This window comes from Neovison vison, chromosome 5, assembly GCF_020171115.1.
Source record: "Neovison vison isolate M4711 chromosome 5, ASM_NN_V1, whole genome shotgun sequence".
NCBI lineage: Eukaryota > Metazoa > Chordata > Mammalia > Carnivora > Mustelidae > Neogale > Neogale vison.
This window is the reverse complement of record NC_058095.1, coordinates 135,625,977-135,634,801: the sequence shown is the minus strand read 5'-3', so window position 1 is coordinate 135,634,801 and position 8,825 is coordinate 135,625,977. Positions and strand designations below refer to the sequence as shown.

General features: G+C 37.0%; 1 pseudogene; it reads right to left on the bottom strand.

Moving 5' to 3' along the window:
* Positions 1–642: 642 nt before the first annotated feature.
* On the bottom strand, positions 643–729 carry LOC122907948 (annotated as a pseudogene).
* Between the last annotated feature and the right edge of the window lie 8,096 nt (positions 730–8,825).

The window sequence follows — 8,825 nt, the reverse complement described above, 5'->3', positions numbered from 1 at the left end:
TAATAAAGTAATTTCGTATTTCACCTGCTCCAAAAGACCTATTCAAAATATAGATAAGATGACTGAGTAGTCTGCTACTTCCTTTTTTCAAGTGTTTAAAATTTTGTGTAACTTTTGCTAGACTTACTTTTTCAGGTTAAGGGCACTGTTAGAATGTGTAAGATCATACCATAAATTATGCTTATTTCTATTTTTTTTTACTAATCTTTGTAAGACAATCACATGGTTTATTAACATCCTATGATTTTGCTCTTACTTTGAAAAGATATGTTTCCATTATTGCTTAGTTTTTTAAAGATAATTGGCTTGCATTCAAAAGGAAGCATCACTTTAAGGAGCAGAAGATGATAATTAAGACCTAAGGATAAAATTTTCAGAAGGAAGTAGAAGTGATCTCAACCTAAATTACCATATCTCTCATATTCTGTAGTGATTTCTAGTTTTTCAGGCATTTTCAGATACATTATCTCTTTATCTTCACAACTACTCTTTCAAGTATATAGAAAAGAGACCAGTATCTCCATTTTGCAAACATAAAACCTGATTCAAGTTACCTACCTCAATCAAAATCACGCAGTGAGAAACTGACAGACCTGGACCTTGGAATCAAATCCCTTGACTCTGCATTCTAGTACAGGGTTGTTGGGGTGAAACATAACTCTTAGAGATTAAGTCTGTGAGATCTTATTTATACTACACTTGATCTTAGCCAAAAGGCTGAGAAGCGATTCATGAGAACTTACTTATAGTTATTAAAAATCCTTGTAAATTTAAATAATGAGTTGTTAAACTTTTCATCACTTGACAAAAGTAAATGCCTTCTAGAAAAAAATGTATAAAAAGATACAGCTATTGCCTAAATTAAAGAGATGACACTAAGTTATATTCTTAATGTATTTACCTTTTATAAATAAAAAAAAAGTATTTCAAAATAAGAGTTCCAAATCAGGATGGCAATTCAGGAAGATCTTGAACTCCCCTCCTCCCATAGACACACGGAGTTTAGAGCTATGTATGGAATAATTTCCTCTCAAAAAAAAACTAAAGGTCTGCTAACTAGTGACTACACATTGAACAAATAAGAAAACCACACTGAGAGCCTGGAACACAAGCTCACTATAAACTCTATTCCCAGTACAGTGATCCACAACTGGGAGAAAACTTTACCTGTGGAGCTTCTCCCCAAATAACGAAGGGCACATCAGGCTTTTAGGACACTGAGACATTTAGGACATGCACCTGAGACACAAGCCCCCAAAACATCTAACTTTGAAAACCAACAAGACCCATAAGATTGTAGAGACCTGGGAAACTGCTCTTACAAAGCCCAGTACTCAGATTCACTTACCACAGACCAAGCTCAGAGACAGCCAAAAGTGCCCAGATTTAAAGTGAAGGACACAATGAATTCTGTTATGCTGAAAAGAAATAAAAATAAATAAATTATATATATATATAATTTATTTATTTTATTATTTTATTAATTTATTTATTTTATTATTTTATTTATTTTATTTTATTTATATATATATATATATATATATATATATATATATATATATATAATAAAGTGAAGGACACTCAACACTTATATTAAAGTGTCAGCCTGAGAGTCAGGCATCTAACTTAACACACACAGCCAGGAGCCCACGAGAACACTCTCCAGGGACTGGAGGCACCATCTTCACACTCTCCCTTTGCCATTCTCTAGAGCACCAGTATCTCCCAGCATGGAACATTTACATGCATCTTGTCACCCAATTTTTATGGCTGCTGCCCAAGGGACATCTCTTGACTACTAGCTCTGGAGGCCAAGGAAGCTTGCATTCTTGGTCTCATGGGACTATAAGAATTGGTGTCACGCAGGAAAGAGCACATAACCCTGTCTGGTGCCCCAATTTTTGTGATTGCTGCCAGGCAACAACTCTATGTAGCCTGACTCTGGTGACCAGTGGGGCTTTTGTTCATGGGTCCCATAGGACTGTAACCAATGGATAGAGATCTTAAACAGCTAACACCCAGGAGCACTTTATTTCTGCAAAGGAGGTCTATTAGCTAATTATCATGGCTATAGCATATTTTCTAATTAAACACACATCTAGGTGCTGACTGTAATCCTTCCAGAGACTTTGGAGGGAGGGCACTATCTTTTCCCTCTCCCTCTGCCACACCCAGAGCACCAGTACCTATGTGAGATTTACATCATCGCTAGTGCCCTTGGATTTTACATCTGATGCCCCAGTTTTGGCAGCTGCTGTCCAGGGGAAGTCCCTTGATCACCTGGCCCTAGTGGCCAGGAGGCCTTATACTGTGGGTCCTATGGGTCCACAGGATGTCAGCAATTAGAGGTAGTTTTTGACAGCCAACCCAGGGCACTATGCAGACAGCAGAATGAGGTACAACCCCAGTCTTTCTGTGAAGGAGGTCTCATTGCTTGTCCTAGAGCTTTATTGTAAAGGCTGACTTCAGGTTTCATACACATCTAGTAGATTACAGGGCTTTCCTCAAGGAAAATAGTTTGTGGACACCATTTTGACATTCTCTCTACCTTGTTCCAGCTTGCCATTATCTCCCAGAAAGAAGTCTTTACACTCATTTGGAGCTCCAATTTTTACGATTACAGATCAGAAGACAACACCTAATGCCCTGGCAAGCAGGCTGAGTGCTGAGATCCTCCTCTTAAGAATACTGACAGGTCTTGGCATATCTTCAAATACTGGAGCTATTAAAAATAAGATACTCTGCTTGGACAAGCACAAAGGTTTGGGATATGACAAAGAACTGGGAAAGGGTTGAGCAAAAAGTCTCACCTTATTCAAGAACTTGGAGAGGTGATTATTTCATCTGCTGTATAGAAACCAACACAGAAAGTCAAGCAAAGTGCAGAAACAGAAGAATATGCCCCAAATGAAAGAATAAGATAAAACTTCAGGAAATAAAACTTAATGAAAGAGAGATAAGTAATATAGCTGATAGAGTTCAGTGTAATGATCCTTACCAAACTGGGGAGAAGAATGGATAAACATTGAAGGTGAAACCTTCAACAAAGAGATGAAAAATATAATAAAGTACCAAACAGAAGTCACAGAGCTAAAGAATACAACTGAACTGAAAAAATACATTAGAAGGGTTCATTAGGAGACTAGTTGAAGCAGAAGAAAAGATTAGTCAACTCAAAGACATAAATTGTATGTTAGGCAACAAACATGTCTTAATTGATTGGGTGTAATTCACCAATCAGAGCAGCAAATAGGAAAAAAAAGAAGAAAGAAAAGAAATGAAATAGCATAAGGGGTTTATGGGACATCAAATAGGTTAACGTTCACATTATACAGGTCCCAGAAGGAGAAGAGAGAAAGAGAAAGGGGCCAAAACCTTGAATAATGACTGAAAACTTCCTAACCTGAGGAAAGAAACAACATTCAGACCAAGAAGCCCAGAGAGTTTGCAAACAAGATGAGGCCAAGAGACATAACTAAAATGTCATAAGTTAAAGATGAAGAAAGAATGCCAAAAGCAGAAAAAAGAAAACAACTGTTATGTACAAGTGAATCCCCATAAAACTGCCAGCAAATTTTTCAGCAGAAACTTTGCAGGCCAGAAGAGAGTGGTACAAATGTATATTCAAAATGCTAAAGAAAAAGAACTCCCAACCAAGAATACTCTATCTGGCAAAGTTGTCATTTAAAATTGAAGGAAAAATGAAAGACAAGCAAAAGCTAAAGTTCATGGTAACCACAAAGCAAAAACTTATAGCAAACACCCAAAAGATAAAGAGAAAAGAGTATAAGTATACCACTATAAAAAGTATCCAAAACACAAAGGAAAAAAAAAGAAAAGAAATGAACAGAGAGAAAGTACAAAAACAGCCAGTAAAAACAACCAATAAAATGGCAATGAGTATATGCCTATTGATAATTACTTTTTTTTAAGTTTTTTAATTTTTTTATAAACATATAATGTATTATTAGCCCCAGGGGTACAGGTCTGTGAATTGCCAGGTTTACACACTTCACAGCACTCACTATAGCACATACACTTCCCAATGTCCATAACCCCACCACCTTCTCCCGAACCCCCTCCCCACAGCAACCCTCAGTTTGTTTTGTGAGATTAAGATAATTATTTTAAATGTAAATGTACTAAGTTCTCCAAGAGACATAGAGTAACTGAATGGATTAAAAACAAAACAAACAAACAAACAAAAAAGACCCATCTATGTCCTGCCTACAAGAGACTCACCTTAGATGTATGGATACACACAGATATAAAGTGAAATAGTAAAAAAAGAAAGATATGCTAGGCAAATGGAAACCAAAAGAAAGCTAGAGTAGCAATACTTGTATCAGACAAAATAAACTTTAAAATAAAGACTAACAAAAGACCAAAAAATGGTGTTACATTATGATAAAGAGGTCAATCCAAAAAATAGATACAACATTTATAAATATTTATGCACCCACCACAGGAGTACATAATATATAAAGCAAATATTAACAGACCTAAAGGGAGAAATAGACAGTAATATAATAATATTAGGGGATATTAATACCCCATTTACATCAATCAAGTAGTCATCCCGATAGAAAATGAACTTAAAAAATCAGCCTTCAATGACACATTAGACCAGTTGGACTTAATAAATATATACAGAACAGTCCATCTAAATGGATGGCAGAATACACATTCTTCTCAAGTGCACATGTAAAATTCCTGGATAAATCACAGGCCACAAACAAGTCTTAATAAATTTAAGAGTACTGAAATCATATCAAGGGGCTACTGAGTGGCTAGTTGGTTAAGCATCTCTCCTAATTTCAGCTCAGGTCATGATCTCAGTGTCTTGGGTTGAGGTGATGGGTTCTGTACTCAGCAGGGAGCCTGCCAGAGGAGTCCGTCTCCCCCTCCCCTCTGCCCTTCCTCCCCTGCTCTATCTTTCTCAAATAAAATTTTAAAAAGAAATCATTATCAAGCTTCTCAAACTCAATAGTATGAAATTAGAAATTAGGGGTGCCTGGGTGGTTCAGTCCTTAGGCGTCTGCCTTCCAATTAAGTCACGATCCCAGTGTCCTGGGATCAAACCGCACATTGGGCTCCCCGCCCAGCAAAAGCCTACTTCTCCCTCTCACTCTGCCCCTGCGTGTATTCCCTCTCTTGCTGTGTCTTTCTCTGTCAAATAAATAAACTCTTTTTCTTAAAGAGATTATTTATTTTTTTTAAAGATTTTATTTATTTATTTGACAGACAGAGATCACAAGTAGGCAGAGAGGCAGGCAGAGAGAGAGATAGAGGGAAGCAGGCTCCCTGCTGAGCAGAGAGCCCGATGCGGGACTCGATCCCAGGACCCTGAGATCATGACCTGAGCCGAAGGCAGCGGCTTAACCCACCGAGCCACCCAGGCGCCCCAAAGAGATTATTTATTTATTTGACAGACAGAGATCATAAATTGGCAGAGAGGCAGGCAGAGGGAGAGAGGAAGCCAGCTCCCCAATGAGCAGAGAGCCCAATGTGGGGCTTCATCTCAGGACCCTGAGATCATGAACTGAGCCGAAGGCAGAGGCTTTAACCCACTGAGCCACCCAGGCGCCCCTAAATAAAATCTTTGAAACTGGAAATGAATTACATGAAAAAACTGGAAAATTCACAAATCTGTGGATATTAAACAATATCCCACTGAACAAGCAATGGGTCAAAGAAACCAAGATAAATTTTAAAATTCTTTGAGAAAAATGAGAGTGAAAATTTAACATACCTAAAATTTGTGGGATGCAGCAAAAGCAGTTCTAAGGGGAAAGTTCATAGCAATTATTCCTACCTCAAGAAACTCAATTTTACAGCTCAAGGAAGCAGAAAAAGAAGAAATGAAGCCCAAAGTTAGAGAAGAAAGGAAATAATAAAGACTAGAGCAGAAATAAACAAAATAGAGATTAAAAAGACAATAAAAAGATCAGTAAAACTGAGAATGGGTTATTTAGAAAGATAAATGAAACTGGCATGACTCACGGGGGTGGGGAATAGAAAGGATTATAAACAAATATAAATATATGCTAACAAACTGAACAACCTAGAAGAAATGGATAAATACCTAGAAATATACAACCTACCAAGACTGAGTCACATTGAAATAGAAAACTTGAACAGAATCATTCTAGTAAGATTGACTTAGTGATCAAAAACTTTCCGAAAAACAAAAGTCCAAGACCAGATGGCTTCACTGATGAATTCTACCAAACAGTCAAAGAAGAATTAATAATAATCCTTCTTAAATTCTTCCCAAAAAAGAGAAGAGGAGGAAACTCTTCCAAAATTCATTTTCAGAAGTCAGCATACCAAAACCAAACAAGGTTACAAAAAGAAAAGAAAATTACATCCAAATATCCCTGATAAATAATAGATGCAACGATCCTCAACAAAATATTAGCAAACTGAATTCAGCAATATACTGAAAGATTCACACAGCATTATCAAGTGGGATTTACTCCAAGGATTCACGGATAGTTCAACATCCACCAATCAGTCAATGTGATACACATTTTAAAAATGAAGAACAAAAATCATATGATGATGTCAATAGATGCAGAAAAAAGCATTTGGCAAAATTCAATTCTATTTACGATAAAAACTTGCAATAAATATGGAGGGAACATACTGTAACCTTATAAAAGCCATATATGATAAGCCTGAAGCTAATATCACACTCAACAGTGAAAAGCTGAAAGTCTTTATTCTAAAATAAAGAAAAAGATGGTGATGTCCACTTTTATTCAACATAGGATTAGAAGTCCTAGCCAGAGCAATTAGATAAGAAAAAGAAATAGGAAAGGGAGATATAAAACTGTCACTATTTGCAGATGACATGATTTTATAGAAAATAATAAGACTGCATCAGAAACTGTTGGAACTAACAAATGAATTTAATAAAGCTTTAGGATACAAAATCAGTACACAAAAATCTTCTCTATTTCTTTTTTTTTTCAATTTATTTATTTTCAGAAAAACAGTATTCATTATTTTTTCACCACACCCAGTGCTCCATGCAATCCGTGCCCTCTATAATACCCACCACCTGGTACCCCAACCTCCCACCTCCCCGCCATTTCAAACCCCTCAGATTGTTTTTCAGAGTCCATAGTCTCTCATGATTCACCTCCCCTTCCAATTTACCCCAACTCCCTTCTCCTCTCTAACACCCCTTGTCCTCCATGATATTTGTTATGCTCCACAAATAAGTGAAACCATATAATTGACTCTCTCTGCTTGACTTATTTCACTCAGCATAATCTCTTCCAGTCCCGTCCATGTTGCTACAAAAGTTGGGTATTCATCCTTTCTGATGGAGGCATAATACTCCATAGTGTATAGGGACCACATCTTCCTTATCCATTCGTCTATTGAAGGGGATCTTGGTTCTTTCCAAAGTTTGGCGACCGTGGCCATTGCTGCTATAAACATTGGGGTACAGATGGCCCTTCTTTTCACGACATCTGTATCTATACATTAATAATGTACTATTAGAAAGAGAAATAAAGAAAATAATCCCATTTAAAATTATATCAAAAAGAATAAAATTCCTAGTAAAAAATGAACTAAGATTATGAAAGACCTGTATACTGAAAACTGCAAGACATTAATGAAAGAAACTGAAAACACAAACACATAAAAATGTAGTCCAGGGTGCCTCGGTGGTGTAGTTGGTTAAGCATCTGACTCTTGGTTTCACCTCAGGTCATGGTCTCACAGTCGTGCAATCACGCCCCACATGGGGGTCCCCACCCAGCATGGAATCTGTTTAAGAATCTCTCTTTCCCTCCCCTTCTGCCCCAAGCCCCACACTTGTGCACTCTCTCTCACTCTCTCTCAAATAAATAAATAAATCTAAAAAAAAAAAAAGTCCATACGCTTGGATTGGAAGAATCAATATTGATAAAATGTCCATACTACTTAGAAATCTATGCAATTCCTACTGAAATACAATGGTATTTTCAACAAAGAAATAGAACAAATAATCCTAAGATTTATGTGGAACCTCAAGAAAATCCAAATAGCCAAAGCAATCTTAAGAAGAAAAAAGCTCCTGGCATCACACTCCATGACTTCAAACTATATTACAAGGCTATGGTAATTAGAACAGTATGGTATTGGGGTGCTTGGGTGGCTCAATCAGTTAAGCATCTGCCTTTGGATCAGTTCATAATCCCAGGGTCCTAGGATCGAGCCCCACATCAGGCTCCCTCCTCAACGGGGAACCTGATTCTCCTTTCCCTCTGCCCTTCCCCCTACTTGTGCTTTTTCGCTCTCTCTCAAATAAAAAAATGAAATCTTAAAAAAAAAAAGTATGATATTGACATAAAAGTTGCACATAAATCAATGGAACAGAATAGACAACCCAGAAATAAATCCATGCATATATAGTCAATTAATTTATGACAAAGAAATCAATAACATACAATAGAGAAAAGACAGTGCCATCAATAGATGGTGTTGGGGAAACTGGATAGCCATATGCTAAAGAATAGAACTTGACCACTATCTGACACCACATACAAGAATTAAGACAAAGTGGACTAAAGATTTAAATGTAAGACTTAAAACTACAAAATTCCTAGAAGAAAATATCAATGGTAATCTTCTTAACATAGGTCTTGATGATGATTTTAATATGCCACCAAAACCAGAAGCAACAAAAGCAAAAATATATAGGGATGCCTGGGTGGCTCAGTCAGTTAAGCTGCTGTCTTCATATCAGGTCATGATCCCAAGGGCCTGAGATCAAGCCCCACATTAGGCTCTCTGCTCAGTGGAGAGCCTGCTTCTCCCTCTTCCTC